Below are 16,587 nucleotides of genomic sequence, written 5' to 3'. Positions count from 1 at the left end.
AAATGTAGTGAGCCTAATCTGTACAGTTTGTGAAAGGACACCAAGATGGCCAAAACTTGGTTGTTTTTCTCTTTCTTGCTATTTTAAAGGTCCTGATGTCACCATACCCACACATAAGCTTCTGTGAGATAGAGTCCAGAGACTGTGAAGAGCAGACATTCTGTTGGCCCCCAAGCACTGAGTGAACATGAAAGTCCAGTGGATAGCTCCTTTATATCAGTGGTCTCCACATGGGGTCTATGGCTCTCTGGGGGGCCATAGTCTGACCTCAAGGCTTGTGTGATCAACCAATGGGGTTGTGACTGGAAGTATTGGTTCCCATCTTACCCTTCCCACAATAGCCAGTCATGGGGCTCATCTCAAATATAACCCCACCTACTCTAGACGCCTAGTAATCCCTCACTTTGCCTCCTCCCTCCACCATTCAATCTGCCAACCTCACCCTGATAACCTCTCATGGCATTTATAACCCAACTACTCCTCCAGCTACACAAATGTCACTGGGAAAATTCCCATGCTTTCTGCCCCAGATTACCTATTGGTAGCTTCAGGCTTGCTCTGTGCTCCAGGGCAGTGGCCATAAGTAAGAGCCCCACCTCCCTCATTTTTATTTTGGGTGAGACACAGTGAGTCAGACTGCATGCACAAGCATAGATGGGTTGTGGTTTTCATTGCAGATATCATTGCCTCATCTTCCCCTCCCCCCAACTCCTCTGCATTGGGAACTTCCCTATTACAGCGGAGCGCACCCCCATCCTTCTAGACACACTGGTTCAAACCTCGCCATCATCATTGATTCTTCATTCTTCCTCACCCTATTCATACGGTCAGCCGCCATAGACTGCCTGCCTCCACAACATCTCTCACACATCTATTTCCTTTTCTGTATTCATGCAGCTCTCATCCTAGTTAGTCTCCCTGTCTCACGTCTCTTCACTTCCTATCCATCCTCCATAGAGCTGCCAAAGTGACACATATCTAAAGTGCAGATTTAGCCATGTGACTCTCCTGATAAAGCACCTGCAGTCACTCCCTATTGTCAAACATAATTCATCTTTATCTCATCCTTTTTGAAATAGCTATTATTTGAGTAAGTTTTATAGTACATGAATATAATTTATTTAAAAGTAAATATACATATATGGAGGCACAAGTTCAAAAATTTTGCCTCACAATTTGCTCTCTTTTTTTCCCTTCTCTTTTGGTTTTGTTTCTCTGTTCTCGTGATTCATTCCATTGGTTATAATTCTTCTTTACAACTGGACTATTAGGTAAGTAAGTCCAACGTGAAGATAAACATAGAACCTACATTGGATTCCATGTCATCTTGGGTGGGGAGGGGGGAGGAGAGGGAGGGAGAGAAATTTTGGGACCCCCAAACCTGTGGAACTGAATGTTGTAAACTAAAAATAAAAATAACAAAAAATTTTAAAAATAAGAAAAAAAGAAAAGAAAAACATTTCTAGAAGAAATAAAATTAATTAGTAGCTACATGTATCATAAGCACTTTAAGATTTGTAGTGTCTTACAGGTATTTTTCTCATTTAATCCTTATAAGCCTTTCAGACGATTGCTGTTATTATGCCTTTTCATAGATGAGGAAACTGAGGCAAACAGCAGTTAAGTGACTTGGCCAGGGTCACACAGCTAGTAAGTATCTGAGGTCAAATCTGAACTCAGGTCTTCCTGACCTGATGCTACTATGCCCACACATAAGCTGGTCCAGCACTGTCTTCATTGAACTACCACTTATCAGCCTCTAACCCCTTTGAAATAAGGAGGGAAAGAAGATAGGACCCAAAGGCAGAAGAACTTTGAGTAGTCCTGAAAGGAGAAGTAAAACAAAAGCTTTTCTTTGTTTGTTGTTTGTTAATTAATTTATTTGCTTTTCCCAAGTTAAAGCCTAGGGGCAAGAGGTACCATTTTGCCTTTTTTGTATGTATTTTTGTTGATTGTTATTAAGTTAATTAATAATTTTATCACTTAAAAATTATTTAGTAGTAACTAAGAAAATAAAATCCTTTCCAACTGAAATACTACAATCCTACGAGAAATCACGGAGGGGATGGGGAAAGGGAGATGAGAGGGTCTCTGCACCAGAGCAGAAAAGAAAATTGCTTCTCAATCTCCAGCTGCCCACTGTATACCCCTTTGTGCTACTATCTCAGCTAATGGAACAGCAGATGTCATGTCAGTTCACAAGAGTTTAATTTTGTTTTGGGATTTTTTTTTCAGTGCTACCACTATGCTATTTTAAAAATGCTTTTTTCGTGGCACTGAGCCCAGTTTTCCAATGCAGAGAAGACTGAGGGGTATTTTTGCACCACCTGGGTGGACATGTGCCAACAAGTGCAAAGAATGAATACCAACCAGGTGCCCCAGCAGCTGCTGCACAGTGAGAGGTAGTATGCTGAGTACGAACAGGGTGTGCAGGAGAAAGCTTTTAATGACACATTGAAATAGCTCTGCCAAGAATGGGGTTACCAAAGATCTTTTGGGAAAATGAGAAGATCATTGTTACACACCATTTACTGTTTGTTTCTCGGCAGTAATGGCTGCACCATGTAATCAAAGAGCAGTATTTGTAGCTGCTTGGAATTAGACATTCTTCAAGTTGAAATAGACCTCATGGATCATCTTAAGCATGGATCATATGTCCAGCATCACCAACCAGGACTGAATTGATAGTTATTTTATGAAATTATGAAATGGGAGCAGGCATACCCAGTTCTTTGAATACTCACTGGGAAAGACCACAATGGCATCCTGTCTGTGCTATTCTGAGGCTAGTTCATTAACGTATCCAAATCATTTCAAAGTTGTCAATAAAACTTTAAAGTTAACGTGTCCACATCATCTCAAAATTATCAGTACCATTTGGTGATCTGCTGGTCTTTACTGTGGGTAGTCTGAAATTTGTCTGGGATTTATATATCATAGCATCAAAATGCCCTGACATCAATGCCTAGATGATTTCTCCTGATACGACACAGATTACCAGTATATGACTTTCCGTTAATATATGATACAATTTGTAAATTATGCTCCTTTGATCTTTGGGGAGGTTTGTATGCAACTTTTTGACTCCTCTTACATTCTGATACTGCCACTTTATACTGGCCACTTATAAACCTACTGTACTGAATAGAAGGAAGATGGGGTGGGCAGGGGGACCAGAACAAGATACGATTTAAATACAAGACCCAGTCCAGATTAAAATGTTACCTCTCCTGTGGGAACTTAGATTACTTCTGTATTACCCTCTTTGACTTGCCCTCAGCACTTAACCTCAAAGATAAGGTCCCCAGAGGATAACTTCAACCTTGAGTTCTAGGAATAACCTTATGGGTATGCACTACAAGCACTATGGCTCCTGAACCCCCACCTATGTTACAATTAACAATCAGCCAGGCGACACAACTCGTTCTAAGCAATGGCATTTACTAAGGTGGCATAGAACAATAGCAAAACCTAACATTCCTCTTCTCCTAAAACCTAGGGAGCACTCTTTAATAGACACAGTGATCTTGGGAAGAATGGGTACCAACTCAGAGTGCAATGGTAGTATGGCATACACATAATCAACACATGTAGCCAAAGCAATTCACAACTCTAGTACTGCAAGGCTTAGAAGCCCTATATCTCTCTGGAAAGAGATATCTGTATATCTACATCTATCTGTCATGTATGTATGTATGTATGTATGTATGTATGTATCTATCTATCTATCTATCTATCATTTCCCCATACTTCTCTTTAGCCTGAATCTCATTTGTCAGCACTAGCAGCTCCTTTAGTCCACAGACAACTCTCTTCTCTGCTGCTAAGAGTCTCATTCCTTGAAGCTGCTACTTCCTTCAAGGGACTACCTCTCCATATCCATGTCTATCTGGAGTGTGTCTCTACTCCCCACTAAATACAGTGGCTCCTATGGTTGAGTAGTTCCCCTGCAAAACTACATGGGTGGTTAGGAGGAGATGAGAGAGAAATAATCCTTTTCCCCTCCCCTCACATCTTGCAAGGGTCTCATCCATTAGCAGCTCTGGGTCTAGATTCCCTCAAACTCTGAACTTCTCCAGAGCTTACTTACTTCAGTCCTTGAAAAAATGTGTCCAATTTTTGCCCATTTAATGAGGCTATTCCTTTTAATTCAGTCAAAAAAAGATGTCCACACTTCATAAGTAGGGCATGAGATATTAACACCTTATTAACACATCAACTTCATACCACCTATTATTTATTCTTCATTTTCTGTGACTATGCCATCTATGGAAGAAAGGACCAAATCTTCCTTTCCTTATACTTCTTTTAAAACAATTTTAATTGATAGCTTTTGTTTCCATATCACCTGCACTTTTTGAATATATCCCTCCCTCTGCTCTATCCAGAAAGTCATAATTTGTCACAAAGAATAAGAGGGGGAAAATAATTCAGCAAAACCAACCCATATATCCCCAGAGTGTGACAGTGTGTGTAATATTCCACTCCATAGTCCATACTTCTGCAAAGAAGGAAAGAAGGTACATTTTATCACCTTAGAGTCATTGAGCTTGGCCATTACGATTACACAGGTTCAGTTTCTGAGTTTTGTTTTTTGTTGTTGTTTTTGCATCTACATTTTTTTCTTGGTTTTGCTTATATTGCTTTGCATAATTCATATGTCTTCCTATGCTTCTCTGAATTCTTCACATTCACCATTGTTTTTATGATGCAGTAGTACTCCATTATGTTCATGTACCACAATTTTTTAAAGACACTTCCCAACTGATGGACATTTACTTTATTTTTAGTTCTTTGCTAATACAAAAGTCTTGCTATGAATATTTTGGTGCATATGAGACCCTTTGCTCTATCTTTGTCTTTCTTATGGTGTATTTCTAACAGTGGTATCTTTGGGTCAAAGGGTATGAACATTTTAGTCAGTCTCGTTAGCATAATTCTAAATTGCTTTCCAGAACAGTTGGACCAATTCACAACAACACCAACAGCATGTTAGTGTGTCCAGGGGTATGCTGGTATAAATATTTAGGAACATATTCTTTGGGGAAAAAATGCAAATGATGCACTTTTAAGTTTAATCTATGTTATTAACATTCATAAGTATAGACAATCAACAAAACACTAAATCAAGCCCTAGTTTATAGCATTTGCCAACTTAAGAGATGTAAATGCTTACCCTAAAAATTATCACATTATTATAGGCTTCAGCATACCCTCGGGTATGCCTGTCTTTCTAATATCCCCTCTGACAACTACTTTTCTAAGAATCTGAGGGGGTTGTTGGATTTAGATCAACTTCTTAAATTAAGCTAAAAGGATAATCATGTTCCTAATTAATTAATTTTATATTAGACCTTCTAGTTAGTGTTCCCCTCTCTTCCTGGAAATTACTTAGTATATATTGTGGATCTACTTATCAGTGTCTATTTGCTATCTCCCCTTCCCCTCCTTCCACTCCACAGAATGTAATCTCCTTAAGGGCAGAGACTATTTCAGTTTTGTCTTTGGATCAGAAATTTAGAGATGATGAAGATCTTAGAAGTCATTTAGCCCAACAATCTCATTTTACAGGAGAGGAAACAGGCTCAGAGGTGAAATGACCTGTCCATGGATGGTAAGTTATAGGATCAGGATCTCAATCCAGGTCCTCTGAGTCCAAATCCAGAGTTTTTTTCCCTTGCACCACCACTTGTACCTCCATTGCCTAGCTCGGCACCCTTGCATATGATAGCTGCTTAATAAAAGCTTGTTGAATTAAGATGGAATTTCAGGTATCAGTCAGGAATTGGGAGAGAAGTGGTGAACACTAGGGACACATGTCCAGCTCCCCCAGAATTCACACCACTGTTTGATCCTCTGGAAGTTTGCAATGCTTATCACCCAGCAGCTAGAAACAATAGCATGTGGTTGCCCAGCATTTGCCAATCAAATGAATCCAAATTCAAATAAGATGGAACAAAGGTAAGTGAGCAGAGAAAGAGCCTGCCCTCTTCCCCCCCCCCCTTTTTTCCCTCAGAGGGCACATAGACAATGCCCTTTTGTTGTTGTTGTGTTTGTTCTTCCATCTTGAAGAGGACCATGACATCAGAGAGATGATGCAGTTGACTTTGATTTGAGTGAGGGAGGGCTGTGCAAGGTCACCAGCCTCACTTTCTCTTCCAAAGCCATGTGGGTCCAGTGGCCAGATATTCATCAGGACAACTGAAGACACCCCAGGACGCAATGGGAGACCTTGGCCTTTTAGGCTAAGGTCTTTTCAAGTTCTCACTTTGAGTGAGGTAATGCCCATTCAGTGAATAGACCTCTTTAAGAAGTTAATCAAGGGATGGCACTTTTAATCAAAACTCAAAAAAAAATCAAACTGGGAGGGGAAGACCCTCAGGGACAAACAACCATGCTCCCTTCCAGGAAGATAGGCAGATGGGCAGAGCAGTCAGGAAAGTCAGTACTTTTTCTATTGTTACACTTTTCATATCTCATGGGCCTGAGTGTTCTACTTCCTCAGGACAGACTTTACCTATAATAATGTGATAATTTCAGCATTAAAAGGGCTCAACCTTTGGTCTGTTTATAGAGGTATTTGTTAGTTGCTTTCCACAGATATTCCACAGAGTAGATGCTGTTCTTATCTGAAAACATGATTTTAGGAGACAGGTCTTTGGAGCAGATCAAAGGTATCACACTTAGGTTAAGTCACAGGGCATAGGAGCAGAATAGGATCCCCAAAGTGGGGACCAGGGAAACCAGTGCATTTATACACACACCAATATTCCAGCACAAAGCTCATCTGGGAAAATGGAGTATGGGTGTATATTCTGAGGCATTCAGGAAACTGATTAAGTTTCATCACATGAAGACCATGGTTGCCCAGAAGATGGCAGGTCCATCTGACATTTTATGTATCATATTTAAATCAGAACATCTGTCTCAATTCTTCAGGCAATAACAGAAGTATCCAGCTCTAGCTAGTGCAGTTAAGAACATGACATATGAGGTCTGAGAAATCTGCAACTATAAGGAAAGTAGAGGGAGATGATGCTATTTAATAGAAGGGAAAGGATATCCCCAGAATGAGACAAGCAAAAAAGGAAGTGGTGCAAAGGCTGCAATTGGTCATTTAATTATGTCAAAACCATCATGATAACATCAATTCAGCAAGAGTTCATTAAGTGCCTACTATGTGCTAGGTGGACGACCTGAGAGAACAAAGGGAAATGGAAACAGAAGGAAGAGAGCTTTGAAGGAAGGGACAGTGTCATTACTGGAAGAGAGTAGCCATTGTGGGCAGGGGTTCAGGGCTTCTTATGTAGTGTGGTAATGGGTCACATATTAACCAGATGAATGCACAGTTGTCTGAGAAAACCTCAATGACACAGAAGGTTCTGCAGAAGGGGAGCCTATTTATAGAAACTCCAGGGAAAAAAGAATGCCTAATGCTCTCAGTGGAGAGAATCATCAGATAGACAGTATCATTTTTCTGCCACATGATGAGGATAATTTTGCCAAATTTTGAACAATTTTCTTCACAAGAAGGGTTGAAGTCATCTAGACAAGGCAATAACAGCCTTTTTCATCTATTATGATGGATTTTAAGGGGCATAGGACAAGAAATAGAGAATAATGTGGATGCCAAAGGGCAGTGTGGGTGTGTAATTCTTCAAGTGACATACCTTGGAGGCAGTCATGCTTTTCAGGTAATCCATGCTAGCCCATGAGTCCTGCTGGCAAAGGACTTTGAAGACCCTCAAAATGAGTTATCAGACTCCAATGCAAGGCTAGCCAATAATGGAAAATGTATGTTAGGTAGTAATCTCCTGGTCAACAAAACTACTAAGAGTGGTACACATTGTCATCTTAAAATAGAAACACTCCTTAACAGCATCTTGTACTTGCCATAGGAACCCAGTGCTGAATGGAAATGTAGGCACTGACAGTTATACCAGGAAGATGAGTATCAAAGTGACTCAGTGGTAGGAGACTGTCTTTTTTCAAGCTTCCTTCCAGGTTGTCATACTCTTGAATAGATGGACCTTTCATTACACTTAAAAAAACCAAGCCATAATCCATTGAGGGTCCAAAGATTTGGCAAATATAGATGTAATCACCATTTAGTTCTTTGGTACTTGTTGGAAATGCATTTTTTTTTAAAATTGGTACCTTTATTTTTATCACAGTCATCTCCACATCCCTTCCCTTTAACCCAGAGAGCCTTTTCTTCTAACAAAGACTAAAATAAAAAAAAATTGTTAATCAATACGAACTGATACATTGGCTGTCCCTGACAGGGTATTCAACATTCCAAAACCATAGTCTCCCAGTTCTTCAACAACAGGAAGGAGATACATACAGGAAATGAATTTTATAAAAAGAAAATCTGCATACTTTTGGAAGTCAAGTACTTCCCTGTTGCCTTCTGATATTTAACACTAAAATTCTAGAGGTTAGAGGATCCTCAAAGGGTGAGCTGGACCAATCCCCTGCATTAGTATCCAATTACATGGATTCTACCTCCACAACATAACTCACATGTCCTCTTTTCTCCGTTCACATGGCCACAACACTAGTTTGAGATATCATTACCTCTTTCTTAGACTATTATAATAGCCTCCTCCCTGTCTCGAGTCTCTCTCCATTCTAATCTCTCTGCCACATAGCTTACAAAGCATTATTGCTAAAAGCACAGGCCTGACCAGGTCACTCCTCTGATTGATAAGCTCCGGTGGTTCCCTGTTACTTCTGGAACCAAATACAAACTTTTCTGTTTGGCATTTAAAATCCTATGCAAACTTTCCAACCCATTCCAGTCTTATCAGATATCTCTCCTCTTCACGAATTTTACAGTCCAGCCAAAGTGGCCTTCCTTCTATTTTTCATATGTCCAATATGGTATCCCAGGTACTCTCTCTGTGTCTTTCCCCATACAGTCCCTCATTTCTAGAGAATGCGTTCCTTCTTTACCTCCCCCTCTTAGAATCCCTAGCTGTCTTTTTAAAAATTTTTTTATTCATTTTGAACGTAAATAGAAAAAAACAAACAAACCAAAAAGACCTCCATGTACATAGCGTGACATAAAAAAGAGGATGTGATGTAAAACCATGAATTCTCATTTTATACTATTTATTTGAAAAAAAAAAACAACTATGTAACTAAATACTAGACATCGTTTTCAAAGCTATCCTTCTTTTCTGTGCTTCCTTCTAAGTTTTCTTTTTTCTCTGCTGTGCACTTCTATTTTTTCTCCCTCCTTCTTCATCCTGCTCTAGAAAAGACACAAATATATGTATATGTACATATATGTGTGTATATATATATATGTAAAACCACACTATAATTTTAATTATAAATGAGAGGATTGAACCCTAGGTAGGGAATGTTGTGTGATGTTACCAAAGTATAGAAGAGCCAAGAAATATGACAGCAAGATCCTCCACCATTTCAAACAGGGAAGAGAAGTATAGGAATAGTTTTAGATGCTCAAACTATCATTAAACTTAGCACAGAACATTTGGGGTGAGTGTTATACATTCTCTTCCTTATTCTACTAATAATGACATTCTGCCCAAGTGACTGGGTGGATTTTACAGCCTTGTAAACAATAACTCTTTAATGTCTATAATGAACTTCATAATAGGTGTCATGACCAATCATGACCTCAGAAGAGTAAGGGTGAAACCTGCCTCATGTCTCTCAGCAGAAGAGTGGTGAACTACAGGTGCAAAATTGGATAGACATTTTTAGATGTGACCAATATTTTGATTTGGATTCTTTGTACTTGTTTGTTACAAGGAAGTATTCTATTATGGGGTTGATGGAGATTAGGGAGCATTCATTGTGAAGTGATGATGTGAAGGAAAGAAAGGAAGAAAGGAAGGAAGGAAGAAAGAAAGAAAGAAAAGAAAAGGAAGGAAGAAAGAAAAGGAAAGGAAGGAAGGAAGGAAAGAAGGAAGGAAGGAAGGAAAAGGAAGGAAGGAAGATCATTAAAACATTTAAAAAGAAAAAAAAACGAAGTGCACCTGACCTGGCAGGCCTAAGTATTCACAGTGGCAGATAGCAAGAACAATTTCCTCCCTGCTCATTCACTTCATCCAAGGTTCCTACTTCTCTCTGCTCTCGGGTCTATGTCACAGCTCCAACATTTCAGAGTCCTTTGGCTGAGACACAGGATTGCCTCAGTTATCAGGTCTTTCTTGGTCCTGGGGCCTCAATTCTATAAAGTGGGGTCTCACTGTTGTCTGATTATTCCCTTAGATACTACAAAGATCATTTTTAACTATTTGCCTCAATTTCAGGACTTCCATCTTCCTCTGGCCTCACAGATATGAGTGGTACAGTGTGACTACCGCAAGATGAGCAACAGCCTTGCCTTTGCAATACCTTTGGAGCCTTGCCCCATTCTGTTGTGCGTCCCTATGCCAGGGGTCTCAGGACCCTGACGATAGACTCATGGAATATTGCCACTACTAAAGAATACCCAACGGCCTTGACATTTCCATATGTCTTTCAGAGTCCAATGCTTATTAGCATTATAGGATCATAGAGCTGGAAGAGAGCTTAGGGGCCAACTGGGCCAATGCTCTCATTTTACAAATGAGGAAACTGAGGCACAGAGAAGTGAAGTGACTTGCCCATAAGGTAGTGAAAGGAAGAGCCAGAATTCAAATCCAAGTCATCTAAATGCAAGCCCAGGGCTCTTTTCAGAGATTCAGTTTTGCCGAGATGGAGATAAGGTTCCTAACAAATGTACAATAGACATGGGACTATTGAGAGACTCCCACTGACTCCCTTCAGGGTGGACTTCTTTCCAGAATAGAGCATTTCTTTCTGCAAATCTTACTTCATAAAGAGAAAATAGGGAATGACTCACATGAAATGTTTCTCTGCTTAGCTGGACAAGACCCTTTTTCTCAAGATAGGAGGGGAAAAAAGGACAGATCTCTTTTGTTTATGTCAGTGACCTCATCATCCTACATTCTTGATTATGACAATTCCTTAAAGAATCACAGGAAATGGTTCTCTTGACCCATTAATTAATTATGTTTGGCTATCTTTCCCCAGCCTCAGCAGAGGAAATTAAGAAAGCTGCTTTTCTTTCCATTTGTGTTTGAAGACCTTGGACTGTCTTTTGGCTCTCAGTTGTCTCCTTCCCCACTCCCAGCAGAAGAAGTAACTTGATAACAGGGCTCAAGGCTCCTACTGTGGTGTAGGGAGCAGAGGGGGACCGGGTATTGACAAGGCAGCTAGGATTTCCTGCTTTGTTTGTGGGAAATAGCTACCTTTTTTCTCACAACATCAGTTCTGAACTTCATGACTTACCAGTACCATGAAAAGCAACTTATGCAAAATCCAAAAAGAAGAGAGATTTCTTTTTGAAAGCTTTAACAAATGACCCTGTTTGCAGATGATATTGGACTAACTGTGTCAAACCCCAGAGCACAATAGGACCTCTGTGATGAAGTTTATAGTAACTCAAAAGAGATCAGCTTAGCAATCTACACTAGAAAAACAAAGTGGATAAAGTGCACATATTGTCCAAATCTTAAGACATGCAGTAGAATGGACATCCCATTCAAGTTAGGGAACAAGTACATGTATCTTAAACAGCACTGCGGGTAGACAATGAGTTTGGAACTGAACAGGAAGAGAGCACTTTGGGGAAATTATGACCAATTTTCAATGACCCCCAAGCTGCTCACTGTTGGGAAAGCATCAATATTTTGGAAATAGTATATGACTGAGAATCATGGAGCACTTCAGTCTTAGCAAAATAAACACTACAAGTTAAGTGAACAGGACCAGGAGAATAATTTATACAACAACAACAATATTGTAAAGATAAAAAACTTTGAAAGGCTTAGGAACCCCAATTCCAAAGGACTCATGATAAACACGCAGATACACCTCCAGATAGAGAGATGATGGACTGAGAGTACAGACTGAAGCATATTTTATTTTCTTTCTTTTTTTGGATATAGCTAATATGGAAATTTGTTTTGCTTGAATATATAATTGTAATGGGTTTTGTTTTTTTTTCCTTCTCAATGAGAAGAAGGGGAGATACAAGGTAGAGAATTCAAAGCTGAAAACAAAGTTGAATTAAAAAAAATAAACATTGTATGGGACTCAAAAGGCTATGGAAAGGCAAAGGAGACCAGGAGCTGAGTGCTTACTCTATATGGTGGTCATCTTCCAGGTATGCTTCATGCCCTGCCATCTTGGGTTTAGGCTATGAAGCTCATAGTAAATTTAAGTCCATTACAGTCTCTATAAAAATTCCCTGCAAAGTATTCACAGAATTCTGGAGGATGGAGTTCTGAATGACAAACTCCCCTTGTTCCCCACCCCATCCCCCACCTCTACCCAGTTCCCTTTTATCATTGTGATTCAGAGTTATCAAGGTGGAAATCTTTCTTCCCAACTACCTCTCCCTGAATTCTCATTCCTATCTAACTCAGTGCTGGCCATCCACAGTCCCTATCTTTCTCCACCCTTCTGTTCCGTTGTGCCCCCTGGAACTCCTGTTCTATTGTTAACAAACTTCCTTTTATCCCAGAGAGATGAAGTGGCTAGCAGAAAGAGGACTAGATTCAAAATCTGTCTCTGTCACCTATTAGCTGTGTGATGTTAAGCAAATTCACTTACTATCTCTCAGCCCCAGTTTCTTCATCTCTAATAATAGCAACCACTTCACAGGGTTGTGGTGAGAATCAAATGAGATGAGGTTTATAACACACTTGGCAAGTCTTAAAGTGCTACATAAATGTTAGCTACTATCTTTCTTAATCTTGATCTCTTCATTTCATTTTTTTTTAAATTTTCTGGCACTCATAAAACCCTGGCTCTCTGCAGAAGGCACCAGAGTCTGGAAGTAAAACACTGGTGTGTCTTGTTCTTGCTCAAACCCACCTTTCTCCACCACCCTTCTTCCCATGTTGGGCTAAGAAAAGGAGTCAGCATTTCCTTTACTCCCTGCTGTAACATCTAGGCTCACTCTCTCCCCATCACTCAGCAACCTTTCCTTTCTTGGGTTCATTCCAGGCATTGACCTCAGCCAGGTGAGATCCTTGTGACTACAATCCACCAGTTTTTAGGATACTTTCCCTCCTCAACTTCCCAAACCACCATTTTGGCCCCCTCACTCCCAGCAAATGACTTCATCTCCTACTTTACTGAGATAATTGAGACCATCTACTTTGAGCCCACTTATCTTCCCCACTCATAACTCCAAAATCCTTTATATTCTCCACTATACCCCTGAGTGGCTACCTTACCCTTGTCACCTTCCTTTTACAGGTTGTCTTCTGCCATTAGAATGCAAGTTCCTTGAGGGCAGGGGCTGTCTCCCCCTGCCCCTTTCTATTACACCCTCATTGCTTAGTATGGTACCTGGCTCATAGTATGTTAAGAACTAAAATGCTTATTTACTTGACTAAACTATATCTTTGCCCAAGCCTTGCCTCTTCTGCTTCATTTCTTAGGAAAAGGTGTTTTTTTTTTCATCAAGGTCAAACCCTCTACTTTATACCCTTGATTGTGTCCTTTCCAGTCTCCTCCATAAATCCGTTTCTTCCTTGTCTTCAATCTCTTCTTATCTACAGGCTCTTTTCTACTCAAACATGGCCATATTTCACCCATCCTTAAAACAAACAAACAAAACCCACCTGCCATATCCCCAAGCTATCATCCTATATGTCTGCACTCTGTTTCCACATCCTCACCACTTATTTACTTTTCAGACCCTTACAATTAGGCTTCTAACCCCTTGACTCTGTAGAAATTTTTCTTTCGAGGATGACGAAGGATCTTTTCTTGGCTAAGTCAGCCTTTTCCTAATCATCCTCTTCCTTGACCTCTTTGTAGTTTTTAGCACTGTTGACCACTCCCTCCTAGTGACACTTTCTTACTTTGCTTGCATGATCCTGTTCTCTCTAGCCACTCCTCTGTCATCATCATCTGCCTGATTCCCTCCTGGTAACACTGAATGTCTCCAAGATTTTGTCTTGTCCTGATCCCTTTTCCTCTATTCTTTCTCCCTTGATAATCTCATTAGATCCAATGAATCTATCATGTCTATGCTTGATGACTCAAATATATGTCTACATGAAGATGTGGGTAGATAGGTGATACAGTGGATAGAGCACAGGGCCTGGAGCCAGGAAGATTTATCTTTCTGAGTTCAAGTCTGGCCTCAGACATTTACTAGCTGTTTGACCCTGTGCAAGTCACTTAACCCTGTTTGCCTCATTTTCTTCATCTGTAAAATGAGCTGGAGAAGGAAATGGCAAACCACTCCAGTATCTTTGCAAGAAAACTTCCAAATGAAGAATCAGACACGACTTAAACAGCAAAAAAAGCCCAAAACATGTGTATGTATGTATGTATGTATGTATGTAAAGCATGTGTGGCTTAGTGGAGAAAAAACTAACCACAAAACCAGGAAATCCTAGGTTTAAATCCTACATATACTAGCTGTGTAACTCTGGGCAAGTCACTTCTCCTTTCAGCCCTCTAGGCAACTATCTAAGATGATAAGTCACTGAGAAAGTGCTGCCTACATTGGTGGACAGATTTTCTTCATTTTGGAATATATGTGTGTGTATATACACACACATATATATATATATACACATACACACATATATGCACACATACACAGGTATATATAGATGTATGCATACTGATGACCATATATGTTCACATGTACACACGTGTGCACACACAAACTTACCCTCAACATGGATAGCATCTCTCAGAGACAATTTCAGTGCTGTTACTGTATTTTTAAGAGAGGGAGAATAGAATCTTGAGCACTGGTAGATTAAATACCTTGGCAGGAAGAGTCTGCAAGAGACTAAATTAATTGTTTAAAAGCAAGCATGAGAGGACCATGAGAGAACTAAGGGAAAATCTTTCCTCAGGTGTTTTATTTTTTTTAATTTTATCATTTTTATTTAATATTTTAGTTTTCAACATTGATTTCCACAAGATTTTGTTACAAATTTTCTCCCTATTTCTACCCTCCCACCTTTCCAAGATGGCATATATTCTGATTGCCTCATTCCCCAGTCACCCCTCCCTTCTTTCACCCCACTCCTGCCCCCATCCCCTTTCCCCTTACTTTCTTGTAAGGCAGGATAGATTCCTATGCCCTGTTTCCTATATATCTTTTTCCCCAGCTGTATGCAAAAAACAACTTTTTTTTAAGCATGTGCTTTTAAAACTTTGAGTTCCAAATTCTCTCCCTTCTTCCCTTCCCAACCACCCTCCCTAGGAAGGCAAGCAATTCAACATAGATCACACATGTATCATTATGTAAAACACTTCCACAATGCTTATGTTGTGAAAGGCTAACTATATTTCCTTCCATCCTATCCTGTCCCCCTTTATTCAGTTTTCTTGCTTGACCTTGTACCTTTTCAGAAGTGTTTGCTTTTGATTATCTCCTCCCCCATTTGCCCTCCCTTCTATCATCCCCCCTTTTTTATCCCCTTCCCTTTACTTTCCTGTGGAGTAAGATACCCAATTGAGTGTGTATGTTATTCCCTCTTCAAGTTGAATCTGATGAGAGTAAGATTCACTCATTTCCCCTCACCTGCCCCCTCTTCCCTTCCAACAGAACTGCTTTTTCTTGCCACTTTTATGTGAGATAATTTACCCCATTCTATCTCTCCCTTTCTCCTTCTCTCAATATATTCCTTTCTCACCCCTTAAATTTATTTCATTTTTTTAGATATCATCCCTTCATATTCAACTCATCCTGTGCCCTCTGTCTATATTCCCTTCAACTCCCCTAATACTGAGAAAGGTCTCCTGAATTACACCCATCATCTTTCCATGTAGCAATGTAAACAAAACAGCTCCACTTCAGTAAGTCCCTTATGAATTCTCTTTCTTATTTACCTTTTCATGGTTCTCTTGATTCTTGTATTTGAAAGTCAAATTTTCTATTGGGCTCTGGTCTTTTCATTGAGAAAGCTTGAAAATCCTTTATTTTATTGAAAATCCATATTTTGCCTTGGAGCATTATACTCAGTTTTGCTGGGTAGGTGATTCTTGGTTTTAATCCTAGCTCCTTTGACCTCCAGAATATTGTATTCCAAGCCCTTCGATCCCTTAATGTAGAAGCCACTAGATCTTGTATTATTCTGATTGTGTTTCCACAATATTCAAATTGTTTCTTTCTGGCTGCTTGCATTATTTTCTCCTTGACCTGGAAACTCTGGAATTTGGTAACAATATTCCTTGGAGTTTTCTTTTTGGGGTCTTTTTCAAGAGGCTATTGGTGGATTTTTTCAATTTCTATTTTACCCTCTAGTGCTAGAATATCAGAGCAGTTTTCTTTGATAATTTCTTGAAAGATGATATCTAGGCTCTTTTTTTGATCATGGCTTTCAGGTAGTCCAATAATTTTAAAATTATGTCTCCTGGATCTATTCTTCAGGTCAGTGGTTTTTCCAATGAGATATTTCACATTTTCTTCCATTTTTTCATTCCTTTGGTTCTATTTGATGATATCTTGATTTCTCATAAAGTCACTAGCTTCCACTTGCTCCAATCTAATGTTTAAGGTGGTAGTTTCTGCAGTGGTCT

Source organism: Trichosurus vulpecula, chromosome 3 (genome assembly GCF_011100635.1).
Source record: "Trichosurus vulpecula isolate mTriVul1 chromosome 3, mTriVul1.pri, whole genome shotgun sequence".
Classification (NCBI taxonomy): domain Eukaryota; kingdom Metazoa; phylum Chordata; class Mammalia; order Diprotodontia; family Phalangeridae; genus Trichosurus; species Trichosurus vulpecula.
The sequence above is the reverse complement of the archived record's forward strand: the minus strand, read 5'-3'. Positions refer to the sequence as shown.